This window comes from Podarcis vaucheri (genome assembly GCF_965113315.1).
Source record: "Podarcis vaucheri genome assembly, chromosome: 6".
NCBI classification, from domain to species: domain Eukaryota; kingdom Metazoa; phylum Chordata; class Lepidosauria; order Squamata; family Lacertidae; genus Podarcis; species Podarcis vaucheri.
Genome location: NC_138764.1, coordinates 40,783,186 through 40,804,065, shown reverse-complemented (window position 1 = coordinate 40,804,065; position 20,880 = coordinate 40,783,186). Strand labels below are relative to the sequence as shown.

At 41.4% G+C, this 20,880-nt stretch overlaps 1 protein-coding gene across 1 annotated transcript in view; it reads left to right on the top strand.

Moving 5' to 3' along the window:
* The first annotated feature begins 486 nt into the window (after window positions 1-486).
* The window catches only part of ST6GALNAC3 (ST6 N-acetylgalactosaminide alpha-2,6-sialyltransferase 3), a 285,530-nt gene continuing 265,136 nt past the window's right edge, over window positions 487-20,880 (top strand). Inside the window, exons 1-2 of the mRNA XM_082227313.1 lie at window positions 487-1,407; window positions 2,044-2,181. The gene's annotated coding sequence lies outside the window, so the exon portion shown is untranslated. The remainder of the gene's footprint in view (window positions 1,408-2,043; window positions 2,182-20,880) is intronic.

Genomic DNA, 20,880 nt, shown 5'->3' with positions numbered 1-20,880 from the left:
GAAGGAACTTACCGTAAAATGCAGGGTTAAATGCCTTATTGAATGCACTTGAAGCTATGGCTTAAGCATACAGAAAACAAAGCTCAATTAACTACTGTGTTTTCTTTTACGTAATATTTAATTCTTTTTCCATATAGAAAATTACATTTGTTGCTTGACAAATAACCTTTTATATAGACTAGAAATGGTTTCTATTCTTCTAAATTTGTATCTTTTATCAGTGCTGTAAAATTTGCCATGTTCTCATACTGCTGACTGTGGTGAGTTGGGGAACAAAATCTCAGCTTGGTGTTTGGGAATGGACAAGGCAAACAGCAGAGGTGGATTTAGGGCTGTGAGACTGGTTCTGCTGCATTGGGTGCCGAGCCTAGGGGATACCGCAGAGCACTGCTACTACTTGTAGTAAATTGAGCAGAATGGAAGACGAGAGGCAAGGGGTGCCAAATTTTGGCCTCGCAAAGGGTGCCACAGAAATTTCAAAGACCAAAGTCTGCATCTGCAGACAGGATATCCTTTGTAGAAAATATTCAGGGCTGTAGTTTGAAATACACTTTGTGGTACTAGAAGGAGAAGGTAAGATACTTTCAGCATCATATTTGCAATTTGCAGGTTTACAGGCAAATTGCTGGGTGATTGATGGTTGAAAGGCAGTTGCCCTAGTGGCCCCAGGCAAGGGCTAGGCAAGGATGCAAAAGCAAGTAACAGACCAGGAGACAGAAATAGGTTGAAACTGGCCACAGCTTCATTAACTGCGCTGGAGACAGATTGTTATGCTAGTGGTGTTTTATTCTGACTCAGTGGGAGAATTTTTGAATCCATAGATCTGAACAGTGTTTCCTGTTCCATGCAAGATCCATAACTGCTTTCAAACCGCTTTTGTAATATCTAAAAACACTATTGCTGCCCTTAAAGCTGAGAATACATGTCTTCTATAATATATGGCAAGGGTTTGCTATGGAAAACTGCATACAGATCATTGCTTTCGCATTTGAGCTGATTCTGAGGCTAACAAAGTATAACAGCTTAGAAGCATGTTGGACTCCTTCACTTTCTCAGGAAGCAACAGACAGCTCAAGGTTACCTGCAAGGTCTGAATACCGTATATAGTTCTGCCTGAAACTGGTTCAGCTCACTGCTGTCGAATTGAGTTTCCAAGCTTCCAGTCTAAAATGAAGTTAACAATGAAATATTGAATATGTTCCCTGAGGTCACCATGGCGAACTGGAGATGAACTTCTGTACCAGACAAATCTTCAAGACTGCAGGAGACTGAAGAATTATGCTGACAGAATTGTATTTGAGGATTCAAAGTGCAAAAATGAGGCCTGTGTCCCAAATCCCAAAGAGAAATTGGGCTATAGTGGCAGAAGGAGTTTCAACAAGGAAACGTTAAGCCTTTACATAAATGGTAGGATTTTGTAGTCTCCTCTCAGCACTATAAAACATGTGCAAGGTTGGGGCTGCCAGAGATTCCAAGACAGCTGCTTTTCCCCTAGACACATTTGTGGTTTCTTTTATTATTAGGTACTTAATCTAAGCAGCTTGCCTCACTCTGAATAATGGTCCAGATGTTAGCATCTTCCTTCCAAAGAGCAACTAGAACTTTTCGTCTCCAGAGAAGGTCCAAATAGTATTTTCTTCTGGAAATAGGCATTCCTTTTTATGCTTTGCCCATTTTTTTTCTATTGAAATGAGCGTCTCCTTGGCAGTTTTTGAAATATGATTGTGTGCAAGAGCACTTCTAAAGTTTGGCTCCTAATTTGTGTGGTTCCTGTATTCTTGTTCTGACTTAGATGGATCTTGCTAATATATCCCCCATGAATGAGTTGATTTGGCATGGTAAAGGGGGAGTCCCACAGTGGATTATTATCAAGAACTTGATAATATTTCTGGGCTCTTATCACTCTGCATAAGGTCATTTTAATTTATATAAATGCATGCCTAAATTTACATGTGGTTAATTAGCAAGGGGGTGGGGACCCCCTTTTTTGTATATCTGGCATTGTATATGTTATAATTTGTTATCCTTGGATTATACTTGCAGGTCTAGGTCCTCCATACAGCCACTTGCTGCAGTTGTTCTGCCACTTTGGGACTGAAAATATTTGCAAAGCAGCATCTCTGAAGTGTCCAGCACCTCTGCAAATTAGAGAACCACTTGGGCTGACTACAAAGTTTGCAAGTAAAAAATGTTTTATTTTACTCTCTGTACATAGTCACAGGGACTGTTGCCTTGTTAATCTTTTAAACAAATTACTTATGCATTTAGCTCTTTAGGAGCATTTGCTGTATTCTACGTACATAATTATGTACATAATTACATATGTACATACATACATACGTACGTACGTACAGTTCCAGTTAAAGAAAATTGGCTTACCAGTATTTGTCCATTTTAATCCCTCCTAAGGCCCATAGGACCCAAACAGGCAGAGGTTGTGTTTTCTCTCAGGAGCGCTTAGCTGGCTGTCACACCCAGGCACAAAAAGATGCTCCACAGGTTATGGAGGAAAACCTGAATTGACTGGAGCTCCAGTTCCACTGACATATTAAAGCTGCAGTCCTAAATACACTTATTAGGCAGTAAGCCGCAACGAAGTAAATATGCTGAGGATTGCACTGTGAGTGGGTATAAAGTAAGAACAAACAAAGGACAGAGCTCTTGAAACAAAATATCCAAGGGCATAACCTGCCAAGGCTTTTGAAGAGGAAAATGGGTATGGGTGAGTGTAAAGCAGGAACTTTCCCAGGGTCCAAGTCAGGCCCATCTAAATTTTTCAAACACAGTTAAAATACTGTTAAAACACAAACGTCTTCTAGACGAGCACAAGCAGAGTCAACATTGAAAAACAAAATATTACAGCAGTAAATGAGTTATCTAAGGGAAGCTTAAAAAGTTGATTTATAAAGAAAGGTCCCAAAATCCTGGAGGGCAGAATTTAACCAAGCCTCTTTAGGGAAGACATTCCAGAGTACAGGCAGCATTTCAGAGGCTTTTGTTTTGTGTTTATGCCAATCTAATATTCTGGCTGGAGGAATCATTCCCATTTGAACATTCCATTCCCTCCATGCTTATGCCATATACATCACAGGTGCCCTGTTCCATTGAAGTGAATGAAATGGAATGGAATGTATGTGCATGAGAGACAGAGAATGTGCAAGAGGGAGGGGTAGAGGGAGAAAATATGGCAATGGTACATTGTATGAGGATTGGGGGCCCTGCATCCCCCCCTACTGGCAAGAACTGCTGCTTATGTACATATATTAACTTAGTCCAGCTTATATCACAGGGCTGTTGCAAAGATATAAAGTGGGAGGGGAGGATAATGTACGCAATTCCTGAAAGAAAAAGCAATATACAAATATTCAACCACAAATACAGATGATGTAAAGAAAAATAAGCATGCAGAAAGTGAGAAAACCAGCCCCCCTTGCTTTAACTGTGACAGTTCATAGTCCTGATTTCTTCTGTTCTGGGAGGCACCCCCCCCCTCCATCCTGAATCCCAGAATTTCTTCCTCTGGTTTCTTAGCAACAGTGATTGATTAAGCGACCTTAGCAACAGCAGATTCTTAGAAGCTTGCCTCCACGTTTTGCTTTCTAGATGCCTCCATGTTTAGATTTCTTGCTGACTTCCTTTTTACAAAATGAGAGCCAAGAGTCTGGGTCCACCGCTGGCTTGGGGATGGTCTATGAACTCCTTATGCTCACTTGTTGGCATCCCTGTGATTGAAAAAGACTAGAGTCATTTTCAAGTTTGTTAAAGAGGCTGCAGCTATGCATGTAGTTCATAAAATCGGTATAATAGCTGGTAAAGCAATTCTAATGTAAGTTGTGGCTGTCACCTCATTCAGATTCTGTTCCTCTTGGCTTCAAATGTTGGCATATTTTATGAGCCGTGGACATAAAATACCCCTAATGTGTTAGTTCTAGAATTAATTTAGCCAGCATGTGTACTGCAGGAAATCTTCTTACTAGTTTTGCCAGAACAAAAGTTTTGTTGTGTCTTCTAATGATCTTTTATTGTGTTGGGGCTGACTTAGAAAGCCTTGAGATAAATTATGACACCGGAATACCATAGGAGGGCTGTAAAAAAAACCAAGCATTTGCTTATAAATTATAGTTTTTTGGAGAGTGCACATGAAAAATACACACTTGGTGAAAGGCTGTTTTACTGCCTCCCAGAAATTGTGTGAATTATGGACAAATATAATATACAATAGCAGTAGCCAGCGTGAAATCCTACCATGCTTGCTTCTTAACCACCATGCTCATTCGTTTGTGAACAAATACAGCCAACAATACAGATGTGATAAGGATTGCTGAAACTCCAAATTGCTTGTAGCTAACAAGAGTTGCTTACTGGGGGAGGGGGTCATCCCAGCAGGGTGACCATTATGTGATGTCTGGGTGCGTGCACTGATTGGAAAATAAGATTCTTGTTTGGGATGTAAACTGGGGAGAGAAAAGACCATGGTTGGAATTGACTAAAGTGTTGGATTGAACCAAAATCATCACTATCTGCATAATAAACGCAGGGAATCCAGTGGCTTAAAAAGCAGGTCACACCATTACTTTGCAGCATGGTTGCTGCTTGAAAAGAGAAAGGTCTAGGGGTTGTCCTACATGGGAAGCTATTTGTGTGTAGTGGCTAGTCATAGTTTTCTGACGTTATTGGGACTAACCCCCCCCCCATTCTAGAGAATATACACAAAATGATACAGGAATACAAAAGAGTGTCGAGAATGACAACTTTAAAAGGGTATAAAATGCATGTTACACACACATAAACAAACATATATATGCACAGACACATTCAATGATAATGATTTACTTTTTAAAAAGAAATACTGCAATAAATAAATGGATTCTCATCCAAATCCCAGAAGGGTATAAAACTGTGTCAAAAAGAAAATAAAAACCGGGGGGAAATTAGTTAAAAGGTTTTATGTGGGGTTTTTTTTAAAAAATTAATTCCTTTCTCACTCAGATACTGTTGCTATTGTAAGTGGCAATTCTCTGGGGACAAACAAACCCTGGATTGTGGTTTCTAAGTGCTTTGTAGAGGTGTTCAAAATGAAAGTGAGCAATATAAAAACTACCGTATGTGGGTCTGTGGGTCTTGGTGAATGACAGGCAACATTCAGCTCTCCATATAAAAGATGGGGAAATGATGGAGAGAAGAGACCCAGGTGAGATCTGGAAGGAAACGCTGCCACAAGTGAGAAGTCTGCTGAGTACCATCCAAAACATGTAAATTAATTCTGGCGAGCTTATGTGGAATGCCCTGATATGTGCGTTTCAGGGAAGCTTTGACTCAACAGGAAGTGGTAGGCAAGCTACTCTACTGAGGTTTGCAGAGAAATTAGGCCTTTCATTGGGGGAGGATGGTCGTTTTGGTGGTTACTGTGGAGAGCTGGGTATTTTTTATTAAACTGTTGCAAACTAACTTCTTTAGGCTCCTGAGAAGGGCTTAAGTAGATCAGGTGTGGAATGCAGGAAAGGATTGGGGGCAAGTAAAGGATTGTGGATCTAAACCACAGAGCCTAGGGCTTGCCGATCAGAAGGCCAGAGGTTCGAATCCCTATGAAGCGGTGAGCTCCCATTGCTCGGTCCCAGCTCCTGCCCACCTAGCAATTCGAAAGCACGTCAAAATGCAAGTAGATAAATAGGTACTACTCTGGCGGGAAGGTAAACGACATTTCTGTGTGCTGCTCTGGTTCACCAGAAGCAGCTTAGTCATGCTGGCCACATGACCCAGAAGCTGTCTGCAGACAAACACCGGCTCCTTCGGCCTATAGAGCGAGATGAGCATGCAACTCCAGAGTCATCCGCGACTGGACCTAACGGTCAGGGATACCTTTACCTTTACCTTTAAGGTATCATGCGTAGGGGGAAGCTTGGCATGAGTGGGGAGGGTGGGTTATGTGATGTACCCATTTAGAGGGGTTTGTATTTGGCCTCATAGAACTGACATAATCAGATTTTCAGTGCTATGCTGAGTGCTGTTTGATATCTGCATGGTGCCATAAATGTGTGGCATATGACACCCTATTCTGTTTCTGCTTTTCATCTGTATTCAGATGTTGTGGTTGGTGTGCTAAACAGGTGCCTGACAGTGGTAAAGGACAGGATGAAAGCCAATAACTTGAAGCCTATTTCCCAACAAGCTGTGTGTGGGTGATTCCTCTGTCTGGATAAGTGGGGTTCAGCTAGTTTTGGAGGGCGAAGAATCAGGTTCAGAGTGTGGCAGCACCAATGTATCAACTTATTTTGTTATCTACATAGTGCTCTATAGGTATATTTAATATAAGCTGAATCCAGGGGTTCAGTGTTTGGCACAGTTTAACTCCCCAAACCTTGATTAAGCAGACGACGATAAAACTCCTATATAGAAGCTAAAAACAGCGAGCCTGGATAAGAGGGTGGGGGCTGAAATGTAGAGAGGAGCCTTTGACAAGTCAGGGCCGAAAGCCTGAAGAAAAGTGCCGCAGCTGTGAACTAAGATGGGCCAAGGGCATATCAACTCCAGGGAGTCCTTGAAAGCGAAGAGGGAGTCTCAAACTGTCAAAGCTAAATCTGATCAGGAAGGCTACACTCCTGCTCTGTCATGTGAGGAGAGAAATCCCATGCGGCGAATTCCAGTGGGGAAACCACAAAACCCAAAATGTGGAACTTCAATCTCACTTTGGTTGTTGAGGAGAAAAACGTATTCTCCTTTGAGTCCAACTTTCTTTCATTACCTCTTGGGAGCCAAAAGACCCAGAGAGGAAGGAAATGGAAAACAAGTCTTCCATGTGGCAGTTGTCACCACATGACAAGCTATTTGAGTGCAGCAGTATATTACCATTCAAATCAGGCAGCTTTCTCCATTATGCTGCAGGCCACCTTCCTTTCCACTAAAGTCTGAAACGGGGACAAAGGCAGACAACTAGGAAAGTCCTTAGTTCAGTTCTAGTGTCCATTTAGACGCTCACAGGTTCAGTATTGCTGGTTAAGGAAAGATCATGAGCACTGGAAAAATGTTTTTATTTACCTGAGGACACAAAAAGACTTTACCAACCAAAGAAAGAAAATCTGATTAGTTGGACTAATGGTCTCAGTATATGGCAGCATCATACATTTGTTTATAAATATTAGTTTTGGAGAATTACAGGTGGCTTGAGAGAAGCACCACATCTTGGGGTATACACCTGCTTCTGTAGACTCCACATTTGCCTCTGAATGTTTTGAAACAAATTTGCCAAAACTTGCAAACCCCATTCACCAGAGGCAAAAGCAAAATTCATTTGCACATCACAAGCAGGCAGTCCTTTTTTCAAGCTGCCTTCTGCTCAAAGAAAAAAGAAGAAACTATTTTCTGTCTTTGGACTTTGTTGAGTCACAACAGCGCCTACAAACAGCTTTTTTCTTCTGTCACCAGCACGAGTGAAGAGCCTCCTAGAAATGCACAGAGAGACTAACGCCTGATTTTCATGCTCCTCTTCTTACCGGTAGTTTCCTTTTGCTCTGGTTACATGAATTCATCCATTGTGCTCTTTTCATTAAAATGAAAGTAGAAATTACATAGCACCAAGGCATGAAATCACAAAATCCAGATATTCAATCATGGATGGGGTGCTGGTTCTATGAAAGGAGTCTGGGAAAGACATTACAAACTAAGTTTCAAAACACCATTAAGTTGCTTCTACAGTATAAAGAAGGGACGTAGGTGGCGTGTCTAAACCGCAGAGCCTAGGGCTTGCTGATCAGAAGGTTGGTGGTTTGAATCCCTGCAACGGGGTGAGCTCCCATTGCTCGGTCCCGGCTCCTGTCCACCTAGCAGTTCAAAAGCACGTCAAAGTGCAAGTAGATAAATAGGTACTGCTTTGGCAGGAAGGTTAATGGCTTTTCCCTGCGCTTCTCTGGTTTCGGTGCTCCGTTGCTCCATAAGTGGCTTAGTCATGCTGGCCACATGACCTGGAGAAAGCGTGTTCTCCAATAAATGAGAGCACGTGTTGCGGTGTGGGCCACCAGGCCAGGCCTCTTGTTGCCAGGCAGGTTAATAGTTGTTGCCTGGCAATGTGATTGGGTAACCGGGTTGCTGGGGCAAATTGTATGTTGCAAATTGGGTGGGTGGGACCATAGTCTTTAAATATTGGGGCACTCTGGTTTCTCTTTCTCTTTGCAGAGTGCATCGGATCACCCGCCCGCCCGCCCGCCCTCTTTCCGGTTGACCTTGCTTTGCCTGTCATGGGGTCGTCTGCTTTGGAGCAGGGGCCTAGTAGGAATTTTGCCATTTGGTGATTGGCTGTGCCATTTGGTTTTTGCCTACTACTCAGCAATTCGTCACAACTTGTAAGGTTGCAGTTAGGCATTGGTTATAATATGCTGGTGGTGGAGGGGTCAGGCTGGGCCTGCCCCTCCTATTGCGCTGAAGGGAATTCCGTTAAAGGAATCCTGGGGCTTGCCATGATTTCGTCCAATCCCTGTTATGGGACCAGGGCCGCCCAATCCCTGTTATGGGAATCCTTGTCATAGGACCGGGCAGGCAAGCTTTCGGGGAGCTGCTGGGGTGAGCGGCGTGGGTCCGGCGCTTAGCTCAAATGACCCCAAGTTTGACTTTCTCTTCTACTGGCTACCGATCAGACCTCGAGATGTCAGTTCTGTCCCAGGCGGGGGGACAGATAGTCATAACCAATGTCTAAACAACCACTCACTGATTTTGTATTTTAATAAAGTTGTGGCCAAAATAGTGCCCAAAAACCAAAACTAAAATTACGTGTTATGTGTGAAGTTATTTGAGGGGTGGCCTGGGGACCTACACACGCAAACTTTCTGCGGACAAACACTGGCTTCCTCAGCCTGTAAAGCAAGATGAGTGCTGCAACCCCAGAGTCGTCTGCAACTGGACTTAACTGTCAGGGGTCCTTTACTTTACAGTATAAAGTGAGTGTTCAACTTACACTCTGGACCAAAGGTTTGATCTCTCCTTGTTGCGCAGCTTGGCACCTTGTGACGGTGTCCTGCTTCTTCCATTCCTCCAGCCCCAACCCTTACATTGTTGGCAGGAGACTACATGGAATTGGCTGAAAATTATCCTTGTAGATATTGTGGGAAATCACCAGTGCTGATCAGAAGGTGAGTGTTTCAGAGCAAAAGCTCAGAACAGAACAATAGAAGACTGTGGAATGACAAAGCTTTTACCTTTACTCCTGTGGAATAGTAAAATTAATAAAACCGCAATGAGGCATTAAAATAAAAGAAACATTACCAAGCGAGGCAAATGATCAAAGTTCAAAGCCATGATCTGGTTCATTTATGTACTACACTGTGCACAAATACATAGTGCTCAAAGCAGTTCACACAAGGCAATTTAAGTGAAATAGAACCAAAAATATAGATGAAAATAATATGCTGTCATATGCCATCGATATTTCAACAGCTACAATTTATTTGAAACATATGAAAAGTTTACTTGAGGATGAAACATACCAACAATACACTTGCCAGTATCCAGCATCAATAATATCAACATTATGCCTCAATGACAGACTAGCCGTCAAGGAGAAAAGGGTAAAATTAACAGAATCGAACTACCTTTAGCAGCCACTAACTGCTCCTTATCCTCATTTAAATCAACTGGATAATAACAATGCACAGAGCTTCTGCTTGCAATATCCACATACGTTTAAGCTACGGTTCTGCACAATCTCTGCTGTGGAAATCTGACCCAATGCCTCATGGTGTTGCTTAAGCTAACAAGGTGGCATGCATTTTCCCTTCAAAGAGCATCTCCAATGAGACCTTTAGTCAAAGCCACAGAACGCCCTGGGACTTGGAAGTGCCTACAAATGAAGCTGCTGTCCGGATTCAGAATGAATTAGCTGCTGTATTTCAGCAATGCCCTTATTCCCTTTTTTGTTGATGCAAATGAGGCTCCTCTGCAGTGTCTCTGGGGCTCCCAGTTAACCAAGGCTGAAAGGAAGCAAACTGCAGGAGACTTCAAAGTGAAACTTTTTTCCACTGAGCGGTGCCTTCTTAATTGAATGCAAGTAGTTAGTCATGAGTTAATGAAAACTTTTGAGAATCTGCCTGATTGGCATGCTCCCTAAAGGTGCTAATTACACACATTCCTAATTGAAAGGACATCTGCTGCATCCTTTTAAGGCTCTTTCAAAATGTCTAAGGCCATATCTAAACTACAGGCTTAGGCTGTGCATACACTCCTGCATCCACTGGTTTGCGAAGCCACGTGTACAATATGTTAGTCGCAATCCATGCATTTATCCTGTTGTTTCTCATAAAATATTGCATTTTGATGCATTTCCCCCCACAAACCAGCTTCGACCCAAGTTGAGAAAAAGAACAACCTAGCTGCATTTTGAGTCGATAATGTGTGCACAGCTTCGTTTTAGTTTTATACCAGTGCAACTGGCTTCTTCCTGCCCTTCACAAAACAAAACAACAGAAAAGAACCCCACCCAACATCCTGGGGATTATAGTTTGACAAGGATGATTAGAATTATAAGTTTCAACATGGCAATTCCCAGTAGAGAGGGGATGACTTTTAAATCAGTGTATGCCTGCAGAAAAAGTACAACTGGATGTAAAAATGAAGCTAGGAAGTTGTGCAATGAGGCAGTGGGGAAAAGGGTGACAGTGCAACAAAGCTATGTAGCCAGTATACCTGGTAAAACTTTGGTTGCCTTGTGTGGCTAGATCCCATGATCCCTGGCAATGCTATTTCTTTATTGAACCAGTTTCTAGTCCAGGGTCTCTCAGGTCCCAGGAACTGCATATGGCCTCTCTTCTGGCCCTTAGAGGTCTCCCCTGGTCATACATCACTCGCTGGCCCTGCCTTGCACCCCAAGTAAGTTCCCTGCCCACCATGTGTACTTCAACTCTGATAGAGCATCTTGTTTGGATGGAGGACATAGAGGGCTGTGTGTATAAACTCGCCTACTGTGCAAAGGTTGTTCTGCTCACATTTGCCTCTGGCCCCACTGACCACTGTCATGTGACCCTCAGAAATGTAGAAAGCAAAGATCACAAAATTAAGATAGAACAAAGTATGGTACATCCTGTCAATATCCCAATAAAAATCCAGAATCAGTACACTGAAGCAAAACACACAATAATTCAATAGAAAAATCAACAGTCAGGAAATGCCCAAATTAACAAATGTATTTTTAATAGGCATCTAAAACATGTCACAGTTGATGCTTATTGGATTGCACAGGGGAACATGTTGCAGAGGGCTGAGGCAGCTGTGGAAAAGGCCCACTTTTTAGACTAGATGGCAGTCTGCCAGCCACAGCAGACTCAAGGCAGAAGCCCAGCCCACCTACTTAATTTCCCAAGTCACGAAGAAACTAGATGACCTGAGACTTGCAGCTCCATCATCCCCTGCTGGCAGCAGTAAGGAAAGCTGCAGCCAATCAGCCCTGGAGGAATCAAGTGACTGGGGAAACCAACAATCCCAGCTCTACTATGAGCCCAGGTGAGCCCCTGGACTCGGGTAGCAGATCAGGAATGGTAGCAGAGCCATCCACCCACCTGTTAGCTATCTGCAACCTACAGCCAGTCATCTGCATGCTTGTCCATTGCTTCTGCCAATGTGCCTTTGCCTACCAATGTCAACAGGCTACTTCCCAAAAAAATAAAGCAGGAATATGGGTATGCCTACTGATTGACCCATTCCCTCCCCTACAAGAAGTAGCCTTGGAACCCATACACTGGATTGTTTTGAGTGGTGCCATTTGCGTCTGACCCTGACAAGCCCTGACACCCACCCACTGCTAAAAATATTGCTGCAGATGGTCGCTTGGTCAGCCAGCTTGGCCTTGTCTGTGCATTAAATAATAATAATGGTAGAGTTTGAATTTGACATTAGCATTCTTTCTCTTTGCTGTAAGCTTTGTGTGTGCAATGGTGTTTGTCCTGGGTAGATAAAAAAAAAAGCTCTGAGCAATGGAAATGAAAACAGCATTCTGTAAAGCAAATAAAAATAAAGCAGCCACATTACAGGAATGTAAATGTCACTGAAGTCACTCATGGGCCCCGTGAGTCAGCTCTGAAGATTCACAGGTCTGGGCTGACATTCCTCATGCACCTTCTCCTGGGGCTGCATTAAAACAACAACATTGCACCTTAGGATAATGCTTGTCATTTCTGTCTCCATTTGCAAATGTGATTGGACAGAAATGTGTCGGCTTTCCATCTATCAATTCCACCCTGATGCCATTCTGGTTAAATTAGATGTCAGTCTAAAGCCTGTGCAGTTTCCAACTGGAACCAAGCTTTTCCTTGCAGAAACTATTGGCGCTGCCAGTGTCCTTGTTCTGAGAGGTGGTTTGTTTGTTTGTTTGTTTTAAATGGGACACAATTAATGGGACATAAATACAACTAAGCATTTAAAAAATATATATAATAAAGAATTGTATGGCTGCCATTTTTTTCTAATGCCTGACTGTGCAATATAGCTTCATTTTCATGCGTTATTCTGAAACTGTTAAAAAGGCTCTTTGTAGGAGAGTTAGAAATAACATTGCTTGGGCTACAGTTAGTCAGGCTGTGTTTTGGGTCAAACCTAATGGCAGAACTATGTTTTTGGACAATAAGAATCAGTCCCATGATGACCTTCCTACACCTCCCCACCACCACCACCACGTTTCCTTCTCTTGCACACTCTTCTTTCCTCCTCCACATCAATTTAGCTTGCAATTTTGTCTGAACTGGGTAAATTATGATTTGGGGAAGTGTAGGTTATCTACAATCCAGGACCAAAAACCCCAGTTCAAACTCTGCCAAAACGTGAAAGACCAAAACATGATTGGATGCAATTTCTGAACCAGCACATTGGCTTACTATACCTTTTTGGCTATTAATTACTGTTCTAGTGCATAATACAAAATTTCATAAAGCACAAAGAGAAGTGGAAAGGTGTTTATTGGTAGTGCAGTGGTACCTCGGGAGTCAAATGGAATCCATTCCGGAAGTCTGTTTGACTTCCAAAATGTTTGGAAACCAAGGCACAGCTTCTGATTGGCTGCAGGAAGCTCCTGCATCCAATCGGAAGCCATGGAAACCACATCGGACATTCGGGTTCCAAAGAATGTTCGCAAACTGGAACACTCACTTCTGGGTTTGTGTGTTCGGGAGCCAAAACATTCAAGTTGCAAGGCGTTCATCAACCAAGGTATGACTGTGTTCAACTATACTCATTTACCAGAGAGTCAGTCCCACTGAAAGCAATGTTGCTTACTTCCAGAGAGACGTGCATAGGATTGCACTGTTAAGTGAGAGGAGAACTACTTAAATCAATGGACTTGTCCATCACAGCTAACTGCTGCTAAGAAAATGAAAGTAATCACATAAACAAGCTACAGGGTAAAGTCTTATACCCAACCCATAACAACTGGGGCAATGTTTAACTCTATAATTACCCAATGCTGGCTTTGTATCCTGCCTTTCCTGAAAGACTGCTGCTTTGCCACTATACACCTCTGAATTCAGGTTAGAAACACAGAAACAGCTGTGAGCAGTGAGTGTGCAAATGCACCCAAAGCCACACAGATGAGACCAGAAAGGCCTTGAAGAAATTGCCTGAAGCAAAGCTCTGTCCAACAGAATAAGTTAGTCAGTGTTATTTCAGAAATGATAGTTTTTCAGACACTTAAAGGCAGTATGTAGGGCTATCTTTGCCTGGGGCTACATACATCTACCCCCACCCTATCCCACTATGGTTTCTGGTCAAACAGGGTTTTAAACAAAATTCTTATTTTATGATTTGTCAGGTATATACAACAGGTGAGGCCTGCAGCAAAATGTTGCAGCGTGTTCAGTGACAAGTTACATTTCTTTCCCAACGCTCAGTCTACAGCCCGTGGCTACTTATTGGGCTGCTCTGTTTTGTTTGAATATTTTGCTCTCGTATGCCTTTAAAAGAGACATTTTTGTACTTCTGAAAACCCCAGGGTTTCCCCAGAGCATGCTGATACCACCTCCTTGTTTCTCAGTGGCCCCAATTTGCCTTAAATGCTGCTGGCATTCACCACCAGTAGAAGGAAACTATGGGCATCAAAATGCCTCATTGTGCTGCTAAAGTGGCCCATGTAATCAAATCACAGAATTGTTGGAAGGGACCGTGAGGGTCATCTAGTCCAACCCCCTGTAGTGCAGGAAACCTTTGCCTAACATGGGGTTGAAACCCATGACCCTGAGATTATGGGTCATGTTCTACCAACTATAGGAGCCTACTCAACTTTCTCTTCTGTTCAATCACTCATTCAAAAATGTTTATGCCCCTACAGTTGCTCAAAGCAGCTTACAACATAGGCTGGAGAAACATTATATAAAATATACTAAACTCAATAGCTTGGTAGGTTTATTTATTTTTCATTAAATTTATATCCTGCCCTTCCTCCCACAGAAGCCCAGTGAAAAACAAGGAATAAAATAAAAATGTCAGTTTAAAAAAAACACAGTTTAAAAAGCAGTTGCAATACTGATACAGAATGGGAACGATTTCAATTTGGAAGGTTTGTTGAATGAGGAAGGCCTTCTCTAGGTGCTGAAAATATGACAGAGACAGCGCCTGCAACACAAAAGGCCCGATTCCTACAGTGTGTGGAACGGACTTCATGATAAGATAGCATCTGCACAGCGCAGTTATTGACTGGGTGTATAAGGGGAGAGATTATCTTTCAGGTATCCTGGGTCCAAGGTGCACAGCCAGCACTTTGAACTTAGGCTGGTAGCTCATTGACAGGAAGTTAACTTAAGAAAGTTCACAGAAGGAAAGTTTCCCCTCCTTCCTTTCCCTCTTCCTGTTAGCCACGTGTGTCCCAAAGAGTTTCTCTGCAGGGTCAGGGACCCTCCTGAATAACACGGGCAGGGCTGTGTGGGCTTCTGAGGAGATGACAGGGCAGGAAACTTTCTGTTTTTGAGCTTCCCTTCGTTAACCTTCCCAAGGATCCAAGTTTGCTTTTGGGCAATAGCCCATGTACCTGCCCCCCACATTGGTCCTGCCCCCCACAATTTGATCACCTCACATTGATCATGAAGACCCCATGGAAGACTTTTCCTTATTTACTTCTTTTTTAAATAACTTTTTTATTCAAAATTAAAACAAAACATATTATCCAGAAACATATCATCTTTATTCCCCCAATTTTCCTCCCCCTCCCTCCCCCCACAGAACCCACCCCCACCTTCCCTCAGTTCCAGTCTTTGATTTCTCTAAAAGTGCTGTTTTCTGCATGTTACACAGTTGTATAGATCCTCAAACTATTTAGCTGATTATTATCAATAAAAAGTTTGTGAATGTTTATTCAAAGCCAGCCAAGGAGTCCAGTTCGCTTTGTTGCATCTTCAAATACTTTGTAAAGGGTCCCCATTCACCTTTAAAGTCACAGTTATCCTTGTCCCGTAGCTTGTATGCCAGTTTTGCCAGTTCTGCATAGTCCCTCAATTTTTCTTGCCATGATTCTTTAGTTGGGGTTTCTTCAGTCTTCCATCCTTGTGCTATTAAAACTCTCACGGCCGTTGTCACATACATGAAGATGTTTTTCAGCTTTTTTGGCAGGTCTTTCCCTACAATCCCTAACAAAAATGCTTCAGGTTTTTAAACAAATATTAAATGGAACATTTTCTTCAATTCGTTGTATATCATTTCCCAAAATTTTTTCATTACCTTACAATCCCACCACCTTATTTAGTTAACATTTCTCTTCTAACTTTTATCCAAGGTGCTTGAAGGGGTATTCAACCAGGCCTTGGACTGATTAATATTCTACAGCCTTTTACATGTGTCTTTGGGAAGGGGGAAGTTATTGTTTTGCTGTTCTGTTTTACTTATTTTTATCCTAATTTAACTGCTCTGAGTTCCTATGGTGAAGGGCAGTCTAATAAATCAATAAAATCCTAAAGTGATCAGTCCAAGGTGACCCAGTGAGTTTCATGGTTGAATGGAACTTGAATCTTGCCCCCCACCCCCGCCGGTCTTAGTACAACACTCTGCTACACTCACTCACGCAATCAAATCTTTTATTATGGTCATAGACCAGCATAAGTAGGGTGGGGAACAACCATTTAAAATCTGCAAAACGTTTTGGAAAGCTAAAATTATTAAAACAAAGTATATATGAAAGACTATAAGAATCTAAAAGAGGCTAAAAGAATCTAAAAGAAGGGTTAGGAGCATTAAACGGATGTGGAAGAGCATAAAAGGTTAGTATATAAAAGGCTATGGCTATCAATTTACAGAGCACTCTGATATGAGTGTTCATTTGTGGCACAGGTCATCATCCGACGAATTTTGAATGCTGCTATGCAGAACCTAACAACATTGTATGTTGTAGCAGGGTTGGTATCTGAAAGCAGCAGGGGGTATAGAATTGTCCTGTGCACCCTGGGTACTTATGGAGTAGTGGGGAAATGAGGCCAATACAAATGTCTCTATAATATAGGCACTGGAGAAGCACATGCTATTGTTTCTGTTTGTCCAGAATCACAGGGGCATTGTCCCTCCGAGTAAGCAATCTTCCCAAATCGACCTTCAATGACAGCCGAGGGGAGGGTGTGACATCGTGCCAGGGTAAAGGCCCTCCGGTGCTTAGGGACTTTGAGATTAGTTAGATATGCCATGGGGGAGGCAGAATACCTGATGGATTCATTGGTAATAGAAGTTGGGGTCCACTCTGCTACACAATTATTATTTTTGTTGCTGTTGTTGCCCTTTATGGGTCATGGGATGCCCTAGATCATTGAGCACCTTTCAGCACATGTCATCACTTGAATAAAGGAACCGAGAAGATCCCATGTGTGTACACAGAATAATATGGGTGGAAATGGGTTTTTAAGTACTGAAAGTGGAAGGTACTTGTGCTACATAACTATCTCCCTTTACTTATAAAAAATCAGTCACAGGCACGATCTCTCTCTACATGAGGTTGAGCACTCCTGTTTCAAGCAGGATTTGCCTTTCATTTTCTTAGCAAGGCTTACGTTTCTGCGGCTGCCATGCTTCACCTAATGCTATTTAAAATAATAATTTGGAAGCTACTTTTTTTAAACAATTCTAATTATCTAAAAGTTCATCTTGAACTATAAAATGTGTTATTGACGATGCTGTGCAGAAGCATAAAACATACCATTAGGCATACTGCTGTCACATCTTGATAAGATGAAAACTGGGGAGTTTCAAAAATAATAATAAGAGCTTATTCAGATATGCTTCAGTGCCTTCAGAAAATTACAGACTATTTTTAAACTTACATTTCCAACTTATGAAGCAACTAACTGTACAATCTTATACACACCTACTCAAAGTAAGTCCAACTGAATCAGAGTATTACAGTATTTTCACAGTCGGGCTGTATGCTTACCATAATATGTGAACGGTCCAAGTTTCTGATTTCATACACATCTTAACATGAGAAATTTCCATTCATTCTAATGGCACGTGATGATTAGAGTGGAGGTCTGCAACAGAAGTGTTGCAGTGCAAAGTGCTTCCTTTCAGCCTTCCAGCTACTGCATACATTTTTCTCCTAATCTGACAGTCAGTCAGTCATCATTTTTCCTTTGGTTTCATGTGACATAGGATGTATACTTGATAAAGGTAAAGGGACCCCTGACCATTAGGTCCAGTCGTGACCGACTCTGGGGTTGCGGCGCTCATCTCGCTTTATTGGCCGAGGGAGCGGGCGTACAGCTTCCAGGTCATGTGGCCAGCATGGACTAAGCCACTTCTGGTGAACCAGAGCAGTGCATGGAAACGCCGTTTACCTTCTCGCTGGACTTTGACGTGCTTTCGAACTTCTAGGTTGGCAGGAGCAGGAACCAAGCAATGGGAGCTCACCCCGTCGCGGGGATTCGAACCGCCGACCTTCTGATCGGCAAGTCCTAGGCTCTGTGGTTTAACTCACAGCGCCACCCGCGTATACTTGATAGGGAGCACCAATTTTCTGATGAGTGTAACTGCTATTCACATGTTTACAGCGATGTGTCATATTCACATATAGGGCTGCTTCCTTTATCTCAAAAAACTGCACAAAACATAACATGTGATCACAACCTAACCTTTAAGGTAGTCAGTTTTCAGTGTTTACAAAGCAAGATGGATTGTATCCAACTACGTCATATTCAAAGCAGAACCATTGAAATCATGCACTTAGGTTAGTCATTATTAACTTGTCTGTTGATTGCAATGTACCTACTACTCCATAACTTGGTCAGATACAATACATTATGTCCAAATAATCAGATGCATTTTTTCAAGCTGTTTTTTTCTAAGCAGGTCAGCTTTATTAGTTGCAATTTTAAGCCTGATAGCAAAATATATTATTTGTGTGTAATGTTAATCATGCCAATTGCATTGTCGTGAAAATTTAGTCTACACCAGAACATTCTGAGGCTGACTTGGCTGATAATTAAATTTCTTCGCTGTCTTGAAACAAAGGAGGCTCTTTATGCATTCATGATCCAGCTATCCTTTCCTCAGAAAGAAGTAACACACCATCATTCTGAAGTTAGGTTCTCTTATGTCTAACTTTTGAGAGAAACACTGAAGCAAATAGACTGTAGGAACAGTCATTTAATCCAAACAGCCAGCTGGCAAAACAGTAGAATTCCCTTCCATGCCTCACATCACTCAAGAAATGCAAATCTCAAATGGAATTTTCTCTACTTAGCACTGTGTTTTGTTTAGGATATTGGCTTCAAAGGCCACCCATTTCAGGAAGGCGTCTAGCTAACTTGCTCGTGCTGCTTTTATAGTTGCTGTGTTTTTATTTGTTTATTAAATGTTATATGCATTCTACCTGTGTAATTGTTTAATGTTTTGAGTTTCTGGGAAGCTTTATTTCTACCTTATTTAAGAGATTTTTAAGGAAATCCTCTACAAAATGGCTTACAAGAAGCTTCAAAGCCAATTTGCACATAAGACATATTACTATACTATTAACGACAGTGAACTAAAACCCAGAATAGGCAACTGTTTAATCACATCCATGCAAGCAACCTTTATTTACAACTCCCAATTAAAACCTACAGAGAAGTCTTCAAGATTTTTTTTAAAAAGACACGAGGCATTGATAGTGGATGCTTATGTGGCCCCTATGAAAAAAATGCTGATCAGCTATTTTATACCTTTATCACAGAGGATGAGGATGGAGTACAGATTGAATTATATACACAGAGGATGGAGAATGGTAAACCTTTTTGTCACACACACACACACACACACACACACACACACAGTATTCAACCTTCTTGATTTTGGTTTCTCTTCCCAATATTTCCCCCTTTCCTCCCCCCCCTATTTTCTTTCAACTCCCGCCCCCTACAGCCCTAGTATTTATTTTTAACTGAGGGAACACAGGGATAAAGTTAAATTACTTTAAATCTAAATGTGGCAGGATTTACCCCATTTAACATATGGAGATTAAACAAATACATCAAAAGAAAAACCTAATGTAATCTTTAGATAGGAAACTCATTTCAGGATAGCAGAAGAGACTTTTTGAAATCCTTCTCTGATAAGAAATTATGCTGCTGAAGTTAGTTCAAACCAAAAGAGTTGTGATACAGATCCAAAATGTCCCTAAGAAGTTTACAGAAGAATAGAACTATCTAGATGAAGATTAATTTTTATAACAGTATATTTGAAGTTACTGAAATTAATACTACTGCTTTTTCTTCTTCTTCAGATAATGGGGAAGAGGATTATTATAAATAACTGATTCTAAAGCAGGATAAGTTCCTTTAAATGGGGATGTGGTTTTTTTTCATCAATTGGGAATCACAGTAGATTATTTAGTAACATTTTTGATACATTTTTGAACACTTGGTCGGCTCTAGTTATGTAATAGTTTTTATTGTGAATTTGATTTTCTAATGGATTGTACCACATTCTGAGATCTCTTATGATGATGTATTGTGCTAAATATAGAAATACAGTAAGGAACTCAACCTATAATTTCAAAGGCGTTTGGAACCTCTTTCATAAATTATTTTTAATAGATGCATGGAGGGGCCATTTTCTGTTGGAACAGAATTACATCAATTTTTCTGAAAAGCATAAATCTTGCCTTTTATCACACAGAGAATCTTAAAGGTTATAATATATGTAAATATTATCTCTATAATATGAGTATTGTTTATTTGTTTATATCTTCTTCGGCGATTGTCTTCCATAATCATGGTTTGAACAGTGAGTCCATAAGTGACTGTGGAGGCCAATTCTGGATTCACACGTCCTTCCACAGTGGGGACATTGGTTTCCGGGTGGGAGTTGATCACGGTGTGAATTTGCCAAGCGTGCCTTCCTCTTAGCACATTTCTCCCTTGTATCTTGAGTTCGAGTGTCTTCAGAGCCCATGGCACCTTTGGTAAAGGCTGTTCTCCAACTCGAGCACTCGCAGGCCAGTGTTTCTCAGTTGTCAGTGTGTATACTACTTTTTTTTTTAGATTTGCCTTGAGATAGTCTTTAAACCTCTCTTGTTGACCACCAGCATTACGCTTTGCATTTTTAAGTTCGGAATAGAGTAGGTGCTTTGGAAGATAAGCATCAGGCATCCACACAACATGACTAGTCCAATGAAGTTGATGTTGAAGAATCATTGCTTCAACACTGGTGATATTTGCTTCTTCCAGTACACTGATATTAGTTCATGTGAAGTGTAAAACTTTTCGGAGACACTGTTGATGGAATCTTTCGAGAAGTTGGAAATGGCATTTATAAGTGGTCCATGTTTTACTTACCAACATGTAAGTATAAAAATAACTGCACTAAACTAAAAATAACTTTCAAAAACCAATGAGTTTTCAAGACCTAAGCAAGAAGCTGTTCTTTTTCTTTATTTTAGCAATACAGTCTCATATTAATTGTTATATT